General features: G+C 41.7%; 1 protein-coding gene and 1 non-coding gene across 14 annotated transcripts in view; both read right to left on the bottom strand.

The window, feature by feature from the left end:
* Positions 1–22600, bottom strand: part of CARMIL1 (capping protein regulator and myosin 1 linker 1) — a 346698-nt gene that overhangs the window by 221283 nt on the left and 102815 nt on the right. The gene's annotated exons all lie outside the window — the stretch shown is intronic.
* LOC116543230 lies at positions 10331–10434 on the bottom strand. The gene has a single exon (XR_004265517.1). It is a non-coding gene; the product is annotated as a U6 spliceosomal RNA (small nuclear RNA).

The raw sequence follows: 22600 nt of genomic DNA, 5'->3' as shown, positions 1-22600 counted from the left end.
TTTAATTGTCTCTTTTTTTGTGTGTGATGTGCTGGTAAATTTAGACAAAATCATGGAGAGAAATAAAGATGAAAAAAATTGAAGGGACAATATTTTTTAAAGTGCCTTGTGAAATGTAATTAGATATGCCTTGCCATAAATAATCTAAGAGTTACCATTAATCAGAATATATTTTAAGGGTTTCTTTAAAGTAAAATTCGATAGGTAACTCTCCTTTACTGAAACCCTTCGTTTCTAATAATTCCTGTAAGGTTATTTATGTCAAAACATCAATCTAGCAACTCATAGTGGCTCTGTCCATTAGACTGGCTTAAGAGGAGAGACCCTGACTCAACCACCTGCACAAACCCAGCACTTGGTACAAGTGCCGCAGAGTAGTCATTAAACCAACCTGAATCACACACAGCTGCAGTGGTTATGTTTCCTATTCCTAAATGGTGTCTTTTTTTTTTTTCATTGATTTTACAGATTAAAAGCAAACAAACGAGGCTTACTCAAGTGATTACCAGATTTCTGACTTAGCCCCTCACGAACTATGTGATATTGAGTAGATGATTTAACCTCTCTGTGCCTCAGTCTCAGCTTCTGTAAAATAGAAATTAATTTTAGCACTTGTCTTCTAGTGTTCTTACGAAGATTGAGTTAACAGTGTGCTGCTTTGTGCTGGCTACTGTGTTACCGTCACAACTACCATCATCACCGCTGAGAAGATGAATACACCCATAGTGGGAAGGGCTCCATTTCCCAGAGTAAATAACTACCTTGCATCTTTCTCTGTAAATACAAATTTGTAAACAGTGGACAATGACTGAGACATGAACAGATATGTGTAAGGCAAGTAAAATGTAAATGGTGGCAACTAGGCGGTGGTATGTGGGTGCTCACTCTAATACTCTTTCAACTTTTCTGTGTGTTAGAAAAATTTCATAAGAAAATGGCAAAAAAAATGCACAAAGGAGAGAAATAGGTGAAAAAGAAAAGGGAACTGAGCATGGAAGATCAGCCACACTACCTCCCCACAAAAGTATTATTCATCAGTAACAATAGCAACAATAACCATGATGTGTTTTTTTTCCTTTTAAGAGACGGGGTTTCACTCTGTTGCCCAGGCTGGAGTGCATGGTTCAGTCACAGCTCACTGTGGCCTCCAACTCATGGGTTCAAGCGATTCTCCTGCCTCAGCTTCTCAAGTAGCTAGGACTACACCACACCCAGCTAATTTAAAAAATTAAAAAATTTGTAGAGTAGGTCTTGTTATATTGCCAAAATTGGTCTCAAACTCCTGGCTTCAAGTGATCATCCCGCTTCATCGTCCCCAAGTGCTGGGATTAGAGGGATGAGCCACTATGTACAACCTAACCATGACCTTTATAGAAATCTCACCTATCATTTTGTTTCTGTCTTACAACAATCTAAGGAAGCTATTCCAAGTATCACTGCCATTTCAGAAGTTCAAAAACAAGAAAAGAATGAAAGACCTACTGAGGATCATGCAATTCTAAGTTACTGCGGAGATCTGAACAGAGTTCTACTGCAGCGTTCCCACTGCCAGAATAATTAGCATCATTTCGCGCCTCTCACCGTGGAAGAAACCACCCTCTTCTTCATCATTGTGGCCCCAGTGCCATAGTTATTGACATAGAACAGGCCCACAAAGATTGCTCCATGGAAGGAATGAGGGAGGGAAAAATGGAGGGAGGGAGATAAGAAACGTTGTGGTTTTTTTTCCCATCCACTAGGCCCAAACTCTAACCAAATTGTGATTACAGAGAGGAACATTACTTTTATTAAAGTGGTATATAATAGTTTCTGATTATAAAAATAACATATTGATTACAGACAACTACAATTTCTCTTACCAAAGAAAATTAAATCACTGTATTTCCTACATGTGGATACTGGTAGCCATTTTTTCCCTCAAGAAAGACTTATTCAGATTTTCCAAATGTATCTAGCATGACATCCATTCACATGAAAATTACACAGATCTGAGCCATGCCCTGGAGTCAGTCCAGGTAGAAGCAAGCAGGGTGGTGAGCAGTTTGCAAAACATGTCGCACAAGGAAAAGCTGACAGAACTACGTCTGCTTCTCTTACAGGAGAAAAGATGTAAGAATGACAGGAAAACAGTCTTCAAATGTTGGCAGGGCTGCATATGTCAGAGTGAATAAACGTTTTCCTGTGAGCCAACTGGGAACAATGTGTAGAAATTATAGGAAGAAACATTTTTGCTTGATATAAAGAAAATGCTCAATTTGAAGTTGTGGAAAGAAGTGAACTTTTTTATAAGGCACAGCCCTCACCATCAACAGCCTTGCCAGGAGCATTATATATACATTCAAGGTAAACTAGATACCTTCAAAAGTCCTGTCCAACTGCAATAACCTGCATTTTCTAAATCCCATATATATCTATGAGGTAGGCATCATACATACCAGGTTAGCAATGTATGGCACAGGTGGCAAAGGCCCACCACACCACATGTGATACACACACACACACACATGCGCACATGCAGACACACACAAAAAAGCCACCCTAAGATGAATCACAGATATTTGTAAAACTAAAATTATGTAGTAATAACTAATTTCTAACTCTGTCGCTGAGTTTCTCACAGTTTGGAACAATGTGGCCTGCCAGGAACACATTTTTAGTTCAAGATGTAACACCCAAAACTGAAAGCCTACATGACGTAAAAGAGTAACTGCTCAACTGGTCCAAACGCTTGATTTGCACTGACTAGCCATGTGACCTTGGACAAGCCATCGCACCTCAACAGATGTCAGTGTCCGAGGGAACATGGGACCTACTACAGTCACCACTAGCCATATGCAGTGTATTAAGCCCTGCTGATACAGCTAGTGCAACTAAGGAATCTGTAACTTACATAGTATTTTAATGTATCTCACTGTCATTAATTTATTAAATTTAAACAGCCACATGTGGCTAGTGGCTATCACACGGAACACTAACTCTGTAATGATTGCTGACAAGGCCACTGAAGAGCAAGGTCAAATTCCAGACCAACCTCAACCCAGCATCTTCTGCAAGATCTCCATACCATTGACACAACTGTGACAGAAAGAAAAGAGAAGAAGCCTGAGACTCAACCTCAGAAGATCCTTAGGGCTCCTGTCACTATTGTCTAGCCCATACACCATCACCCCCTGTCCTAGGATAGACAGCCCAGTAGCCTTTTACCTTTGACTATCCAGGTTGGGTTCCACATCCAAGTATAGCAGTGTAATTATCAACGTTTCCTGGAAAGACGACATGTATAGAACAATGTCCTATGGAAAATGCCCCACCCAGCCAGTTACGCTATGATGACGACATTAGTGGATTAGTGAAATATCTGTGAATAATTAGCAAACATTATTGAAAAATAATACTTCTTGTAGAGTACAAACAGCTACCTTTAAATTAACTACCTCTTACGAAGTAGAGCATTCAATTTATTTTAGCTTTCAAATCAAATCAAGCTTAATAGCACACAAATATTAAAAGCCAGAAAGTGGCTAGGCACAGTGGCTCACATCTGTAATTCTAGCACTTTGGAAGACCTTGAAATCAGGAGGTGAAGACCAGCTTGACCAACATGGTAAAACCCTGTCTCTACTAAAAATACAAAAATTAGCCAGGCTGATCACAGGCAGTGGTGCACACCTGTAATCCCAGCTACTGGGGAGGCTGAGGCAAGAGAATCACTTGAACCCAGGAGGAAGAGGATGCAGTGAACAGGTCATAGCTCTGTGCTCCAGCCTGGGCTAACAGAGCAACTTTGTTGCAAAAAAATAAATAAATAAACATTTTTAAAAAGACATTTTTAAAAAGTGTGGCTTTTTAAAGAGTTGCCTAGGTTTTTAAAACATATATAAAAAATCTAGGCAGCGTGCAGTGACTCAAGCCTGTAATCCCACCACTTTGGGAGGCTGAGGCAGGCGGATTGCTTGAGCCCAGAAGTTGGAAACCAGCCTGGGCAACGTGGCAAATTCCCATCTCTACAAAAAATGCAAAAATAGCCTGGCTTTGTGACATGTGCCTGTAGCTGCTGCTACTTGGGAGGCTGAGGTGGGAGGATCACTTGAGCCCAAGAGGTGGAGGCTGCAATGAGCCAAGACTGTGCCACTGCCCTCCAGCCTGGGCAACAGAGACCCCGTCTCAAAAATGTGTGTGTGTGTGTATGTATTAATATATGTGAGTGTACATATGTCTAGAAAAATTTATTTTTAAAAAATTGCCAGGTAATGTCAAAAATAGCCATATTCCTGAGGCTTAAGGGAAGCTTGGCAACAAATTTACTTACATGTATTAGCAGTATCGATCATTATAGCACCAAAGAATGACATCTCAAAAGCACATGTACAAGGGCAGTGACCTGCCTAATCATAACGAATTTGACAATGAAGTTCATAGTGCATCTGGGAAAGTATCATTATTTTTGCGATACTTTACTTTTGCAATGTTTTAAAGTCTGGTTTTTTTTTTTTTCCTTAATCTAGGCAACTGCCACCAGAAAAATCGTAAACAGATGATTGGTTCATAACGTATAACAACGGAGTAAAATGTTTCCTAGCACATAGTTCAACACCAGTGGCTGGTCTCACACGGAAAATTTTCCTAGGCAGGAAACTCAGTGTCTCCTGATTCTTCATTCCTAAACTGCATTCTGCTGATATTGCATGTCTCTTGTAATTATTATGAGTCCTACACACACAAGGCAGACAGAACACTGCTGTGGCCCACACCAGCATTAGCTTGCCTTCCCCTGCTTAATTGGCTCTGATCACTGAGCAGAAACAACTCATTGCCTTTTCCTTTTCACATGCTGACTCAAGTATTCCTAACATCATTAGTCATGTTTCACAGTGTCTAGAATAAAAAACACTGACATCTCATTCCAGCAATTATTCCATTTTATACTTTGAAGAAAAGAAGTGATCAACAACTTCCAATCTGCCTAAAATCTCAAGCAGCTAACACTTCTGGAAAACAATTTGACTATACCACACGCCTGTAGCCCTAGCTTCTTAGGAGGCCAGGAGTTCAAGGCCAGCCTGGGAAACACTGCAAGACCCCCACCTCAAAAAAAAAAAAAAATACAAATTGACTAAAAGAAGATTTAAAGTTATGCAAAACATACAATGGACAGTATTATAATTTTTAAAACAACAAGAAGCTGAAACACGTTCTTTTGAAGTTTGCTTACAAATTCCAATTAAGAAATAGAAGTCCTCCTCATGCTTCTCAATTAAAACCATTCCATTTTCTGCCGGCACAGTATCTATGGATGACACAAGCACAGCTGCGGGCACTTGGAAATGCATGATGAGCACTCAATTTGTATAAACCTGGAAATGTGGGCTTCTCTACCAAGGGAGGGAGTAAGGAGTGAAAACTAATTCCCCTCAGGGCAGTCATAAGTAGAGGCCAGGTGTCTTAGCTCCTGTCTGTAATCTCAGCACTTTTGGAGACAGGAAGATTGCTCGAGGCCATGAATTCAAGACCAGCCTGGGCAACAAACAGAGACCTCCCCATCTTTACAAAACAAGTTGTAAAAATGTGCTGGGTGTGTTGTCCAGCGTCTATAGTCCCAGCTGCTGCACTTTGAGAGGCTGGAAGGAAAGGACTGCGGGAGCCCAGGAGCTGGAAGCTGCAGTGAATGAGGATCATGCCACTGAACTTCAGCCCAGGTGAGAGAGCAACACCTTGTCTCTTAAAAAGAGAGAGAAAGAAATCCACATCTAAAAGAGAAAACATAATAAAACTGTTGTCTGTGCTAAATTCCTTCATTTCTACCACATAACAGTAGCTGTTTTAACTAAGGCAGACATCACCAAAAGAAACATGGGCCTTTCAATACTGTCCAGCCTTTACTCTCCTGTTGTAGAGAGAATAACGATGCCAAATCCAACATTTATCAACTTGAGGATATCAAAAAAAATGCCTCTACATCAGATGGGTTTCAAAACATCCGGAACACCTGTGGGCACACTGCAGGTATAATGCTGCAATCACAGCATGTTCGCCGAGGTCTGGAGGCCCCACACAGTGAGTGTTACTTCCACTTGCCTATCCGCACAGGAGCTTTTTTTCTCTTTTTTCTTATGAACTGTTTGTCTCATAGCTCTGTTCCTTTTCTTTCTTCCAATAGATACTCACAATGACAGAGTCCATTTGCCAACTCACAGCCAGAGGCAAAGAAATCATTACCCACTAAGAAAAGGGGCCCATAATCACATCTGGTGATTATTCTCCATTTCATACATGCTTTTCCCTGAGGCCTCAGTCTTCTACTGAAAATATTTTAATTGTCATTGTAAAGTCATGAGCATCCACATGTAGAGCTGGTTTGCTTCAATTAGAAGTCACTGCAACCAAAGAGCAAAGCACTTTCAGTTCCCTCCCTCACTCTCATTGTGTTTAATATCTCCATTGGGTGAATCTCATGATTGGCTCACCGAATTGAAGAAATGCCCCCAAGTAGGAAGACTAAATTCTGCATCTTCAAAAGATGGTCTTCAAAATCACAGAATGAAAAGCTGCTGAATTGCAGAATATATATTGCTATTTAAAAGTTTATAAATCTTTTAAGGATAGAATTCTTCACTTAGAAAATTCAGATCAATTTATGTTAATGTTTCGTTTGTCTTGAACTAGAAACTGAGCATAGTGTTCAACAGATTCAGCTATCCACTTATTCATCGACTTTTGTATCTCGGCATATGCTCTTCAGGCCATTATTTGGGGAACTATCGAAGAAAAGTTAAGGCCCAAATGCTGGATTTGCCTATACCTCAGTTCATGACAAGTATTTTTCAAATGCAGGCCTATAACTATAGACAGTTTCAACTTTCCTTGAATCGGAGCACTTAAAAATGTGTATATTCTGTACGTTAAACGTGTTGTTAGTGAAGTAAAAGGTGACATTACAGAGTGTTACTGCGACCTCCACCTCCCGGATTCAAGTGATTCTGCTGCCTCAGGCTCCCAAGTAGCTGAGATTATAGGCACCTGCCACCATGCACGGCTCATTTTTGTATTCTTATAGATATGGCGTTTCACCATGTTGTTGGCCGGGCTGGTCTAGAACTCCTGACCTCAGGTGATCTGCTGGCTTGCGCCTCTCAAAGTGCTAGGATTAGAGGCATGAGCAACCACAGCCAGCTTCGTAATATCTCATTATCTAGTATTATCATGATTTTCACCTATTGCTTATTACTTTCATGCAAATTCTAATTGACTTTCAAAAGTAAAATCAGTAAAAATGACAGCTGTTTATGTAACATTTACTATGTGCTGGACCTTCATCTTTGCTCATATTAACTCATTTAACCCTCCTAACAACCCTATGAAGTAGGTACAGTTATTTCTTCAACGTCCTGGGGAGCATTTGTTTTCATTTTTAAAGTTCCTATTCCTAAACCATACTAACAAAGTTCAAGTTGCAAGATATCAGATTATAAACAACAGGCCAGGCATGGTGGCTCAGGCCTATAATCCCAGCACTTTGGAAGGCCGAGGTAGGCGGATCACTTGAAGTCAGGAGTTTTACCAACATGGTGAAACCCCATCTCTACTAAAAATAGAGAAAATTAGCTGGGTGTGATGACAGACACCTGTAATCCCAGCTGCCTGGGAGGTGAGGCAGGAGGATCACCTGAACCTGTGAGGCAGAAAAGGCAATGTGCCAAGATTGAGCCACTGCACTCCAGCCTAGGTAACAGAGCAAGATTCCCCCTCCACAACAACAACAAAAAAGAGCATAAATGACAAAATTAATTCCACGTCCTTATAGCATACAAAAGTAACTGCTTTGATACTGCAAATGACCAACGTGATTGGTAAAATAATTAAATGTATTAATTCTTAAGCTATTTCCTCATACCAAATTTCCAAAGTGAATCCCACCCTTCACTGTGCATGAGGCACACACACTCAGATATATATCCAGACAGCAAGTTAGCTACGGTTGAGAGAGCAAGGACTTCAGGCAAGTATAAGCCTCAAAACAGTCTGTAACCTGATTTTGAAAACCAAATATTAACTTCATCACCTTCTTTCCCAAACTTTCTAACAAGTGGCAAGTCAGATTGAAGTCTCTCTGTTCCTTCCTCTCCATTTTTTGAGGTGCTAATGAGCAGAAAATGAGAATCTAAGGCTCAGAATAATCAACAGACTGAAATAATCAGTCTTAGAAAAACTCAAGAGCTGAAACTAAAGCCTTACTAATTTGCACCATGAAGGAGGCCATTTTTTATGTTACTGCTGACTGATCCAAATCCAAGATAAAAATACCACCAAATCAATATATTCCTCTAGAAAACATGTGTTCAAAAGTTTGTCATGATCAAAGCAAACACTGTGATTTATCTGTTATCAATTTATCCCAAAAAAGCTACTACTATCTATCTCTTATCTATGTGAAAATAAAATCCAAATGACTCGAACAGGGCATGGTCCACAGTAAGTGCTCAATACGTGTTTACCAAATGAAATGCATGAATGAATCATTAGGCCCCTCAGCATTCTCACTTGTCTACTTTGTCTCCAGTCCTCGCTCTCTGAAAACCACATTGCACAGAGCCACCAGAGGAATTCTTCTAGAACACAAAAAGAATCATGTCACTCAACTGTTTGAGTCCTGTTCACAGACTTCCCCACACCTCACCAGCAAACTGAAGTTCAAACTCTGTCACAGAGCACCTTTGCTACATCTCCAGCTCATTCTCTCACGACTCAATTCTTGGCCTTGAATATGGCAGTAACAGTGAAGTTCCCCTTGCCTACAGGGTGTTCTCTCCTCCCTTTTGTGAACTGGATGCCTTAGATAACAGTTGTCCTGATAAGTTGTACATATCTTTATAGCTGCACTTAGCTCACCACATTACTATCTGCTTTAGTGTCCAGCTTTCCTCTCTCAATAAGTATGAACTCTATAAAGAAAGACTACCTATTATTCATTGTCCCTTAGCATGTAGAAGAGTACTCAACACATAGTGAGTACTCGGTAAATGTTTACTGGATGCTTGGCTAGATGAATGGATGAGCAAAAGTAAATAGTATGACATCTACCCAAAAGGAAATTCACAGGCAACCGTGCTTTTGAGGATGATGATGTTAGGCTTGCCGAGAGGAAAAGAAAATATATTTAAGTGGCTCGAACAAAACATTCTCTATTATTAGCAGTGATCATAGAATTTATAGTCATCATGTAAGATGGTACCTGCGGAAATTTTGCTTAATTTCTCAAGGCAGTGAGGCTTAAATCCCCCGAGAATGAAGTGATTAGGTAGAAGCTATACATTCTTAGGTTCTCTGCCCCATAGGTAGCATTCTGATAGTAAATCTAAAAACAGCAATGGCTTTCAGCTAGCACTAAGGAAAACAGTGCCATGTGGGCATACACAGTTTCCGCTGAGTGGACCAGGGGAGAGGACTGGCTCAAAGCAACCTTGACCATCACCCAATAGACATACAAGTCCAAGGCCACTCTTGTGGTAGAAGAAAAAGCAAATGACACCTAAGTACCTGTTGCACACCTGACTGGTGCTGCAGAAACTACCATACAATTAGAAGTTTGGGTTTGTGTCTTAATTGAGGCAGCCACCTCTGACACAGGTGCTGGTCATTGCTGGCCATAGAGAAATCTGAGCATCAGCGGGGGCAAAACCCAAGAAATGTGCTGTTGCTACATCTAGGATGCGTCGGCAATGGTGCCAGTACTGTCCCCCCATGCTATCCCTGTGCTTCAGGCTCTGTCCTCAAATAAAGCACTGGGGCAATTGGGCTTTCCTTCTTGAAAACAAACATTCTGAAATGTAAAGTCTTAAAAACCAGCCAGGTGCAGTGGCTCATGCCTGTAATTCCAGCACTTTGGGAGGCCAAGGTGGGTGGATCGCTTGAGGTCAGGAGTTCTAGACCAGCCTGGACAATATGGTGAAACCCTATCTCTACCCAAAATACAAAAATTAGCTGGGCATGGTGGCACACGCCTGTAATCCCAGCTACTCAGGAGGCTGAGGCAGGGAGAATCGCTTGAAGCCGGGAGGCAGAGGTTGCAGTGAGCAGAGATCACATCACTGCACCCCAGCCTGGGAGACAGAGCAAGACTTCAACTCAAAAAGAAAAAATTATATATATATATATATATATATACACACACACACACACACACACACACACACACACACACACACACATATAGACTGAAAGTTTATTGTCCTATTCTATGTTTGCATGTATTTAAAAGTTCCCAAAATGATTTATTCTCAAGGAGTTTTGCATAATACAAAGTTTTAAAAACAGAAGCCATAGTTTTGTTTTAAAAAACATGAAACATTTCACAAATTTACATGTCATCCTTGCACAGGGGACATGTTAATGTCTTTATTGTTCTAGTTTTAGTATAAGTACTACCAAAGTGAGGACCACAGTTTTTTTATTTCAAGGTGTTAATTTCAAGGTAATCAGGACACAAAGCAAGAAATCAAGGTTATCAAGATTATCTTACTGAAGGGAAAATACCAAAATACTGATGCCAATATATTTAAACACAGATTTCATCCAACCTGGCATAACGTGTTTCAATTTATGTCACAGAAAGAGATTACACTCTTCTCTATGGGTTGTTATATACTTATGAAAATTATTTACATCTTTAAAATATTTTTGTTTTTCACTTAAAAAGAACTTTAGAAAGGCATAATTCTTCCTTCTCCATCTATGTACATCCCAGACCTTATAAAGATATTTCTTGGCACCCTCAAAAACCACAATCCGAGCCTACCTTATTCCCAACACCAGACCCACTTTCTCATGCCACTACCCAAGTTAGGGAACAATCTTCTATCTCTTCTGTGACACTGACACATTTAAATGTCCTCACGGCTCCTGAGGCACCCACTACCAGACTCACCAGAATGTGTCCAATCAAATCACCCCATGGTATTCAACCCACTCCACTTCCTCAGAGCCAGGGAAGTCCACATACTACCCTCATGTGGACTTTAGAGCCTCTTTCCTTCATACACTGCCCTCCCTCGTCCCCATCCAACTCCACTGTGATTTTATAATAAGAACTATAAGGCCAGGTATGGTGGCTCACGCCTGTAATCCCAGTACTTTGGGAGGATGAGGCAGGTGGATCACTTGGGGTCAGGAGTTTAAGACCAGCCTGGCCAACATGGTGAAACCCCATCTCTACTAAAAATATAAAAATTAGCCGACGTGGTGACTAATTACAGCACGCCTGTAATCCCAGCTACTCAGGAGGCTGAGGCACAACAATGGGTTTAACCAGGGAGGTGGAGGCTATCGTGAGCTGAGACTGAGCCACTGAACTCCTGACTGGGTGACAGGGCGAGACTCCACCTCAAAAACTAAGGTCTTCATCCCCAGTTCCTAGCACAGAGTTTCTAAAACCTTTGAATCTCCTGGGTCATAGGAATGAGAAGAGTGTCTCTTGTTCATAATAAGCCCATTTTCAGTCACACGTGAGTTGAGTGTGAGATGACTCTTGGTGAGCCCCTAGAGAGCTTCAGGATGAGGGCTGGTGGTTGCCAGAGGAACCAACCATGAAATTGGAGGAAGGAACTTTCAGCCCCTGCCCCACCTCTGGGGAGGGAAGAAGGGATGGAGACTGAACTAATCACAGTGACCAGTGATTTAGTCAACCATGATGATGTCATGGAAGCTCCGTAACATCCCTACGTTACAGAGTTTGGAGAGCTTCTTGGTTGGTGAACACATGAGATACAGGGCGGGTGGCATCTAGAGAGGACCTGCCCTTCCCCTATACCTTGCCCTCTGCAGGTCCTCCATTTGGCTGTTCCTGAGTTGTGACCTTTGCAATAAACCAGTAATAGGAAGTAAAGTGACTCCATAAGTTCTGTGAGCCTTTATAGGGAATTACTGAATCCGAAGAGTGTGGATCATAGAAACTCAAGATTCACCATCTCTTGGTCAGCAGTATAGGAGGCCTGGACTTACAACTGACATCTAACGTGGAGGAGTCCTGTGGGCCTAAGCCCATAACCTGCGGGGTCTGTGCTAACTCTGGGTAGTGTCAAAATCGAAGAACTAGTTATTGGTGTGGAAAAAATCCAGCCATTTTTGTTAGAAGTGTTGTAAGGAGAAACAGATCCCAGACCCACCCAATATGCAAGGGCCAAAATGGCTTAGGTCTCAAGGAAAACATTCTAGAAGAGCTGTTAGACTTAGGTGACACAATTTTTTACAACTGCCTATTTCAATACTATTAAGATATAACCTTCTGCAGTCTGGTGGTGCTTTTTTATAGTTTGGTAGGCAGAACTTCAAGAAATTCACAAACTTAATAAAGGTGACTAAGCTAAAATTTTAAAGGTCAGGAAAACACAATCTCTAAAATCAAGACTAGGAATTCTGGCAACTAAGTTATCAAAATATTTTCACCATTTATAAATTCTGGCAGACTTTCTCTAATAATACAAAAATATAGCTGTCCAAACACACATACAGTAGAAACAGAAAGAAAGATGAGTGTACCCCCTAAAAGTCCCTTTTGCAATGCAGGTTTCTTGCTACTTTAGACCAAATATTTCATGTGGTCCAAAGCATGAGCCCACATCTGGCAAAAAAGAGTACACCGTCTAGACTGTGGCTCCTTAAAGGGAAAGTGTGTGTCTAAGTTATTTGTAAATTTCCAATGACCTACACAGTGCCTGGTGCAAAGAAAACAATAAATGGTTGATTAATAAAGAGAGGCTGTAGGTCTTACATTTAAAAAAGGTAAGAAGTATCCCAAAGGCATTTGGGATTTATTTACAAATTCATTATCAAACATGAAATCTAATTCAAACAATAGGAGATAAAAGGTTTTTTTAGTTTTTCATAGAGTTCCTTATCTGGAAATTTTGTGAATCATGTAATTTTAGTTTTCCATTTACCTTCTCAATCCAACAAAATCTTTCCTTGAGGACAAGGGCCAGGAACCTAGTCCAGAGAGCCAAACCTGACCCACTATCTATTGTTGCAAATAAAGTTTTACTGCAAAATAACCACATCCATCACTTTGTATATTTTCTATGGCTACTTTCACACTACCATGGCAGAACTAAATATCTATAACAGAAACAGCCCGAAAGCCTAAAATATTTGCTATCTGGCCCTTTAAGGGTAAAAGTTTGCTGACTTCTGCTTTAGAGTATCATATAATACTAAATACCCAATAAAATACTGTGTTTTTAAAAATAACTTGGGAGATTTACTACGCTAAAGTTATTTACAAGATAATTAGATATGCTATTCACTTTGGGTCCATATGGCTTTATTGACATCCTCACAATTAAAATCTACCAAAGACACAGCTTCAAAAGAGTAGAAGCCTAATGATAAAGAAAATCTTTTCTTGCCACCTAATTTAAGCCATGATCTACTATGCCTTTGAGAGTCCTTAAAGAGCAGAATAAATGCCACAGAGGTAAGAAAAGGAAAGAAAAAAGTGCATAAAGAAGTTCAAAAGAAATGTAAGGCTATACAGTGGAGAACCAAGGTACAAGGTCACACACACAACATCCTGATCACCGCACGTACTGAGTAAACGTGGTACTTAACAAAATGAGTTCAGAGTAACGTTAAAGAAAAAGAAATGGCGGAAAAAGCAAGTGAACCTTTTGGTTTACTTAAACAGGCCAAAAGCCTTTTCACAAAAAAGTGCCCTTTTGGAAATACAGCAATCCCGGCCCTTGAGGAGACACAAGGAAGACAATGTGAACAGATCAAAGGCATTTCACCCTGACCTGTACCCATTTCACCAGAAGGTTCATTCCATCCACCTTTCAGTGCACAGAAAGAAGCAAAGCCCCAGAGCCACCTCGAGACACACAGCCTGACTACCTCTGCTCAATGCGAAAAGCTCTCTGAACAGCTAGGAGGTCTCACCATCCTCTGAAACAATCTTGTTTATTCCTACCAAACCCAAGCCCAAACCCCTTCATCTTCCATCTATTCAAATTCCATACATCCTTCATGATCACATTCAAAATTCCAAGAAGTGCAACTGTCCTACTCCAGAGGGACCCATCCTCAAAGATGATGTAAATCGTGCTCCCTGGCATTGTATGACACAGTGGCTCCAATCCCAGCTCCTCCAGAAAGTCTCTCCCACCGCATCACAGCAGGCTAATATTCCCTTTCTTTCCTCAACATGTATGTTATGGCCCTACTGGACTGTAAGCTCCTAGAAGATAAGACAGTATGTAGTTCTTTAATACAAAGCTAATAATGGTACTAACACCAAATAGAACCTACTGAGTCAAACTCTGTGTTAAATGGTTTGTATGCATTATTTTATTTAAGTTTCAAAAAATCTTACGGATATGTGTGACTGCCACTTTTTTTTAGTTTTACAGATAAGGAAACTGAGACAAAGTTTTAAAATTGCCTTAGGCCATGCAACCAGAAAATGGCTGAGTAAGGAGTCTGACCAAGGTCTGATTCCAAGAATAATGTCCCTAAATTGTACACTAACTCTCACACCAAAAGTACTCGATAAAACCTGCTTTTTTTTTTTTTTTTAATCCTAAGATAGTGCATTGGAGGCACTGTGAGCATGCCTCTACCCCTTGGAAAGACAGAACAGTGTGGAAAGACTCACACTGTGAATTTTTTTTTCCAAGAAGAAACACAGGAATTTACTATGAGGCAGATGGAAAACTCTTAAGTCCCTGGAGTATGAGAGGAGAATAAGCTGCCTCTGGGATGCACACTCCTACTGCAGAACCTGGCAATCCAGGCCACAAGGGAAGCCGTCAACCCTACCCAGCGCTGGAGCTGATTGAGTGAGCCGTGGGGAGTACATGAGAAGGAGCAGCAGTGGACATGCTTTCAGTGCACTTCCAGTCTCCAGCAGGAACACAGGGAAGCCACTGCTGACCTTACTTCACAGGGTACCTTGTGGAAGTCGGTCAGCTAGCTCAGGCAGCAATCACATGTTGAGAGAAGCGCAACTGAGATTCCAGATATAATCTTGAGTAGGAAGAAGCTCCCTTGGCCAGAACTGAGGGGCAGGTAAAAGTGCTGCAGCCATAAGAGAGCACAGGAGCTGGGTGCCCCTGCTGTGTGGGCAGACCAACAGAAATGTGGCCTGAAAGCCATGCAAATGTTAATGGCCTAGGGCAGTTTTGAGTTCTGAGTGCCAACTGTCTGGAACCCAGCTAGCTGCTATTCGCGGAACACTGTGGCTGTGAGACCTGCCTTGCCAAGTGCATGAAAACTGAGTAGAGCTTACTGTGACCTGCTACGCCCGTCTTCACGCAGACTCTTCTGTGCAGCAGAAGCGGCTGTGCTCTTCCCTTAAATGTATACCAGCAGCCTGAGAGCTGCCCTCTGATCCCCACTGGGACCGCTGCTTTTGCCTGCATGTGGAGAGCCAGAGCACAGACTTGTCTGACCCAGCCCCCACATGGCTTTGCCTTTCTACCTACCCTGGTAGCGTAACACAAAGGACAGAAACTTTTGGGAGCTCTATGGCCCCACCAATTGCCTGAGACACCAGAGTACCTTCCCTGGATACATAAGGCAAGTGCAAATCGTACCACCATCACATCTGGTGCTGTTTTCCAAGCAACACCTCCTGGATAGAGGCCAACTGACATAGGCCATTATTACACCTTCAGGCAGAAGAACACAGCACAAAGGAAGGAGAAAACTTACGCGTGACCTCAGCAATCACCATTGCCTGCATCATCCTGGCTAACCAAGAGGTCCCAGGTCTGTCCATGTGACCAGTTCATCTACCACTACAACGAGTATTTGAGAAAACCAAAACGCTAAGGTTTTTTTATAACCAAGGAATCTCACAGCACTCCCCTGCCATCCTCATCAGAACTGCTGCTGGTACCCACTGCTGGGAGATCTGACAACACGTCACATCACTGGATCCCTAGGAGACATCCCCAGCACCACCCTGGAGTGTGGCAGCCCCACTAGGCAGCTAGACCCAAATAACAGTTGCATCCACAGTAGTTTGGGTTTCAGGGACTTCTACTCCTAGGGGAAGAAGGAGTGCATGGCATCAAGGGAGCACTCCATGAAACAAAATAATCAAGATGGCAGGCCTTGAGTCCCAGAGCTTTTCATTTCTGGGAAGTTTCTTTTAGCAGGGGCACCTTTGCAGTGCTTGGCTCAGCAGAAAAAGTCTGTGGCTCTAACCCAACAGTCAGTCAGCCCTGGTGCTCACGAAGGGTCTTGAAGTTGATTTCTTCTCCCTGTCATCCACCACCCATCGACACAGCTGAGGCTTCCCTCATGGGAGATCAGCGTGGATGCACCTGTAGACAGCCTTTCTGGAATACTTCAGGGTGACTGCATCCACACAGAATGCACGTCACCTAGGGTCAAGCTTGGATGAAGGGTACAGTCACAATCCCTTTCTATGTTGAACATCAACAGTCCTGCAGAAAAGAGGTACTGTCTGATCTGAATAGCTGGAACTCTGGATCAGGAGTATAACTGGGAGGTGGATCACTTTCCTGCTGGCCTAACAGGAAAGCTGAGGTGGCTTCTTCCCTTCCCCTTCCAAAGACCTCAGTGCATTTCACTGAGAGCTGCCCCAGCTGCTTCTATCAAGGCTGGGACCTCTGCCCACCACCGAGTATTGCATTTACCAACTTGCTTTAGCCACAACCGATTTTTACCCATGGATATCTCTCCTACTGGCCTGAAGCCTACACTGCTCAACTCATTAAATAAAGTATTAGGGGGAAAAATAAATTAATTAAAAAGTACACATCACTTGGGAGTGAGAGATGAGTTTCAAGAGACCTCCGCAATTCCAACTCCAGAGAAGACAGACAGCGAACCTGCTCACATACCAAGCACTATGCTACTACAACCAGCATCTGAGAAGCTATCATACAAAGACTCTCTATTACCAAGGAACTCATACACAGTCTTCACCTCTGAAAGCACCAAGAGCTGAATTAGACTACAATAAACATTAAAGTCACATCCTCAAGGGCGAAAAAAAATCTTTTTAAGTCAAATCAAAAATAAATTTAAGAATAATTAGCATAGCCTTCCCAAATGAGAAGGAACTAGAAAAATAATTCTGGCAGCCAGGTGCGGTGGCTCACAACAGAGCCACCTGTAATCCCAGCACTTTGAGATGCTGAAGCGGGTGGATCACCTGAGGTCGAGAGTTCGAGATCAGCCTAGCCAATGTGGTGAAACCCCGTCTCTGCTAAAACACACAAATTAGCTGGGCATCGTGGCGCGTGCCTGTAGTCCCAGCTACTCGGGAGGCTGTGGCAGGAGAACTGCTTGAACCCAGAACGCGAAGGTTGCAGTGAGTCACGATCCTGCCAGTGCATTCTAGCCTGGCTCCCTGCGACAGAGAGAGATTCTGTCTCAAAAAACAAAACAGGCCGGGCGCGGTGGCTCACGCCTATAATCCCAGCACTTTGGGAGGCTAAGGCGGGTGGATCACGAGGTCTAGAGCTCGAGACCATCCTGGTCAACATGGTGACACCCCATTTCTACTAAACATACAAAAAAAAAATTAGCCAGGCGTGGGGGCGCACGCCTGTAGTCCCAGCTACTCGGGAGGCCGAGGCTGGAGAATTGCCTGAACCCCGGAGGCAGAGGTTGTGGTGAGCCGAGATCGCGCCATTGCACTCCAGCCTGGGAAACAAGAACAAAATTCCGTCTCCAAAAAAAGAAGGAAAAAAAAAAAAAAACAAACACACAAAACAAAACAAACCAAAAAATTAGCCCCTTCTGGATGCCTGGGCTTCCGGGACGTGCGCGCCACATGAGGCGCGCACGCAGGGCTGGGCGTGAAGGGCGTGCGCGTGCGCAGACAATGCACCGAGGGACAAGGCAGAGCCGTGGAACCACTGCCAGTTCGCTGTCAGTCAACTCCGCCCCGCGCGCTGCCCGCCCAGCCGCCCGCCCCGCCTCCGCTGCTGCCGTGGGAGTGCGGGTGGAAACCATCTCCTGGGAAGACTGGCCAGACCTGCGTGGTGCACTACACGGGGAAGTGGGAGATGTAACACACTTTCGAGAAGTGGGTCACAGAGATACCAAGAGAAGATTTTCATTTTTTTTTTTTTTTGAGACGGAGTTTCGCTGTTGTTACCCAGGCTAGAGTGCAATGGCGCGATCTCGGCTCACCGCAACCTCCGCCTCCTGGGTTCAGGCAATTCTCCTGCCTCAGCCTCCTGAGTAGCTGGGATTACAGGCACGCGCCACCATGCCCAGATGATTTTTTGTATTTTTAGTAGAGACGGGGTTTCACCATGTTGACCAGGATGGTCTCGATCTCTTGACCTCGTGATCCACCCGCCTCGGCCTCCCAAAGTGCTGGGATTACAGGCTTGAGCCACCGCGCCCGGCCGAAGATTTTCATTTTAAATTGGTATTCCTCTAACATTTAGTGTAGAAAGGTAAGTCCTTAGGAGAAGCCGCATGGTTGCAGTAGCTTCCCTGGACCGCGCCCTGTGTGCCAATAACACCCTGCCCTTACTGAGCGTTATAGAGATGGTCAAGAATGCTCCCACACCTTTTTAGACACCTTCCAAAATTGCCCTAGTTTGAGAACCACAGATTTTAAATAGGAAATTATTCAGGAGCTCGCCTTATGGCTAAGTCCTTTTTGTTAATTTATAATTTAGAGTGCCATATCTTATTGTCCCCAAAATTTTTTTATAAAAATTGTCAAACAATAAAGATTATTAAAATGAACACCTGTATACACCCTCCCCCCAATAGAAAAATTAGCTGGGCATGGTGGTGGGCACTGTAATCCCAGCTACTGGTGAGGCTGAGGCAGGACAATCCCTTGAACCCAGGAAGCAGTGGTTGCAGTAAGCCAAGATCGTGCCATTGCACTCCAGCCTGGGTGGCAAGAACAAAATTCCATCTCAAAAAATAATAATTCTGGCAATATAACAAACCAGGGTTCTATAACAACCCCAAAAGATCACACTAGCTCTTCTGCAATGGATCCAAACCAAGACGAAATCTTTGAAATACCAGATAAGTTATTCAAAAGGTGGATTATTAAATCTATTCGAGGAAATACAAAAGAGAGGTTAAAACCAGCATAAAGAAATTGAAAAAACAATTCAGGATATGAACAAAAAATTTTCTAAAGAGATAGATATTCCAAAGAAAAACCAATTAGAACTTCTGGAAATTAAAGATACACTTAGGAAACTGCAAAATGTAGCAGAAAGTTTAAAAACTAGTCTAGATCAAGTAGAAAAAATAATTTCAGAGCTTAAAGATAAGCCTTTCAAATTAACCCATAAGAAAAAAGAATTCTGCCAGGCGCAGTGGCTCAAGCCTGTAATCCCAGCACTTTGGGAGGCCGAGGCGGGTGGATCACGAGGTCAAGAGATCAAGACCATCCTGGTCAACATGGTGAAACCCCGTCTCTACTAAAAATACAAAACATTAGCTGGGCATGGTGGCGTGTGCCTGTAATCCCAGCTACTCAGGAGGTTGAGGCAGGAGAATTGCCTGAACCCAGGAGGCGGAGGTTGCGGTCAGCCGAGATCGCGCCATTGCACTCCAGCCTGGGTAACAAGAGTGAAACTCCATCTCAAAAAAAAAAAAGAAAAAGAAAAAGAAGAAAGAATTAAATGAACAAAGTCTCCAAGAAATATGAGATTATGTAAAACAGACAAGCCTTAGAATCAGTGGTGTTACTGAGGGAGAAGAGAAAGCAAAAAGTTTGGAAAAGTTATTTGAGAAAATAAGTGAGAAAAATATTCCCTGGCCTTGCTGGAGATTTAGGTATCCAAATACAAGAAGCCTAAATAACTCCTGGGAAATTCAATGCAAAAAGTACATCACCAAGGCATACAGTCATCAGGCTATCTAAAGTAAATGTGAAGGAAAGAATTCTAAGAGCAGTGAGATAAAAGCATCAGGTAACTACTGGGGAAAACATACCAGACTAACAGCAGACTTCTCAGCAGAAACTTTTACAAGCCAGAAGGGATTGGAGTCCCATCTCTAGCTGCTTCAAACAGAGTAACTGTCAGCCAAGAATATTTTTATTCAGCAAGACTAAGTTTTATAAATGAAGGAGTCTTTTTCAGAGAAGCAAATGCTGAGGGAATTTGTCACTACCAGACCAGCCCCACAAGAAATGCTAAAAGAAGTTATTAATCTTGAATCAAAAGATTGACATGCACCAGAATAGAACCTCTAGAAAGCATAAGACTTATCAAACAATAATACAATGAAGAAAATCAAGTACCTAGGTTACAATCAACATAACTGAACAGTACCTTGCATCTTGAGATTAAATACTCCATTTAAAAGATACACTTTGGCAGAATGGATAAAAAGTCACAAATCAAATATCTACTATCTTCAAGAAAATCACCTAACATGAAAGGATTCTTACAGACTCCAGGTAAAGAGGTGGAAAAAGATATTCCATGTAAATGAGAAACAAAAGTGAGAAGGAAAAGATATTCTTACATCAGATAAAACAGACTTTAAAACAGTAAAAAGAACAACAACAAAAATTATATAATAATAAAAGGATCAATCAAACAAGATGGTATTATAATCCTAGATATATATGTACCTAAGTCTGGGACTCCACATTCATAAAACAGTTACTATTGGACCCAAGAAAAAAATTAGCAACACAATAGTAGTGGCAGACTTCAATACTCCACTGTCAACACTACACAGATCATCAAAGAAGAAACTCAACTAAGAAATATCAAGCTTAAAGTATACTCTAGAACAAATGAAACTAATATATTCCCACAAAATCCCACCCAAGAACTGCAGAATATACATTCTTCTCATCAGAACATGGACCATTCTCCAAGACACACCATATGATAGGCCACAAAATAAATGTCAATAAATTTTTAAAAATCAAAATCATACCAAGTATCTTCTCAGACCACAGTGGAATAAAAGTAGAAATCATCTCCAAAAGGAATTCTCAAAACTATATAAATACACAAACATTAAACAACCTACTCTTGAGTGACTTTTAGGTTAACAACGAAATCAAGATGAATATTAAGAAATATTTCAAAATGAATGATAATAGTGACACACATCATCAAAACCTCCGGGATACAGCAAGAGCAGTGCTATGAGTTAAGTTTATAGCACTAAATGCCTCCACCAAAAAGTAAGAAAGATCACAAACTGACAATCTAACATAATACCTCAAGGAACTAGAGAAACAAGAACCAAAGCTGGCAGAATGAAAGAAATAACAAAGAGATTCTCATTAGAGCAGAACTAAATGAAACTGAAACAAACAAAAAAATACAAAAGATCAAGGAAACAAAAACTTGGTTTCTTGAAAAGATAAAATCGATGATTAGCTAGATTAACCAGGAAAAGATTTAAGTAAACACAATTAGAAATGAAAATGGAGACACTGTAAGCAACAGAAATATAAAAGATCACTCAAGACTACCACGAACACCTTCATGCACACAATCTAGAAAATCTAGAGGAAATGGACAAATTCCTGGAAACATACAATCCTTCTAACTTGAATCAGGAAGAAATAGAAATCCTGAACAGACCAACCACAAGTAGCAAGATTGAATCAGTAATTTTTTAATTGGGGAAAAAAAAAAGCTCAGGGCCAGATAGATTCACAGCTGAATTGTACCAGACATTCAAAGAAGAACTGGTACCAATCTGCTGAAACTATTCCAAAAGATTTAGAAAGAGGGCATCCTCTATAACTCATTCTATGACACCAGTATCACCCTGATACCAAAACCAGGAAAGGACATAACAAAAAAGAGAAAAAAGAAAAGAAAACTACAGAACAATATCATTAAATCAACACAGATATAAAAATTGTCAACAAAATACTAGTAAACTGAATCCAACAGAACGTCAAAAAGATAATTCATTGATTCAAATGGGTTTCATCCAGGATGCAGGGATGGTTTAACATATGCAAGTCAATAAATGTGATACATTATATAAACAGAATTTTAAAAAAACAAAAATCCTCTCAATAGATGCAGAAAAAGCATTCAATAAAATCCAGCCACCTTTATGATAAAAATTATCAACAAACTAGGGATAAAAGGAACATACTTCAAAATAATAAAAGCTATATATGACAGATCCACAGCCAACATCATACTGAAGGGGAAAAGCTGAAACCATTGCCCTTCAGAACTGGAACAAAACAAGGATGCCCACTTTCACCACTTCTACTCAACAAAGCACCAGAAGCCCTAGCCAGAGCAATCAGGCAAGAGAAAAAATAAAGGGCATTCAAATTGGGAAAGAGTAAATTACACCATCTCTGTTTGCCAACGGTATGACTGTATACCTAGAAAACCGGTGCGGTAGCTCAAGCCTGTAATCCCAGCACTTTGGGAGGCCAAGGCGGGTGGATCACGAGGTCAAGAAATCGAGACCACCCTGGTCAACACGGTGAAACCCCGTCTCTACTAAAAATACAAAAAATTAGCTGGGCATGGTGACGCGTGCCTGTAATCCCAGCTACTCAGCAGGCTGAGGCAGGAGAATTGCCTGAACCCAGGAGGCGGAGGTTGCAGTGAGCCGAGATCGCGCCATTGCACTCCAGCCTGGGTAA

This window comes from Sapajus apella, unplaced genomic scaffold (genome assembly GCF_009761245.1).
Source record: "Sapajus apella isolate SASKATOON/1434 unplaced genomic scaffold, GSC_monkey_1.0 scaffold184, whole genome shotgun sequence".
NCBI lineage: Eukaryota > Metazoa > Chordata > Mammalia > Primates > Cebidae > Sapajus > Sapajus apella.
The sequence above is the reverse complement of the archived record's forward strand: the minus strand, read 5'-3'. Positions and strand labels throughout refer to the sequence as shown.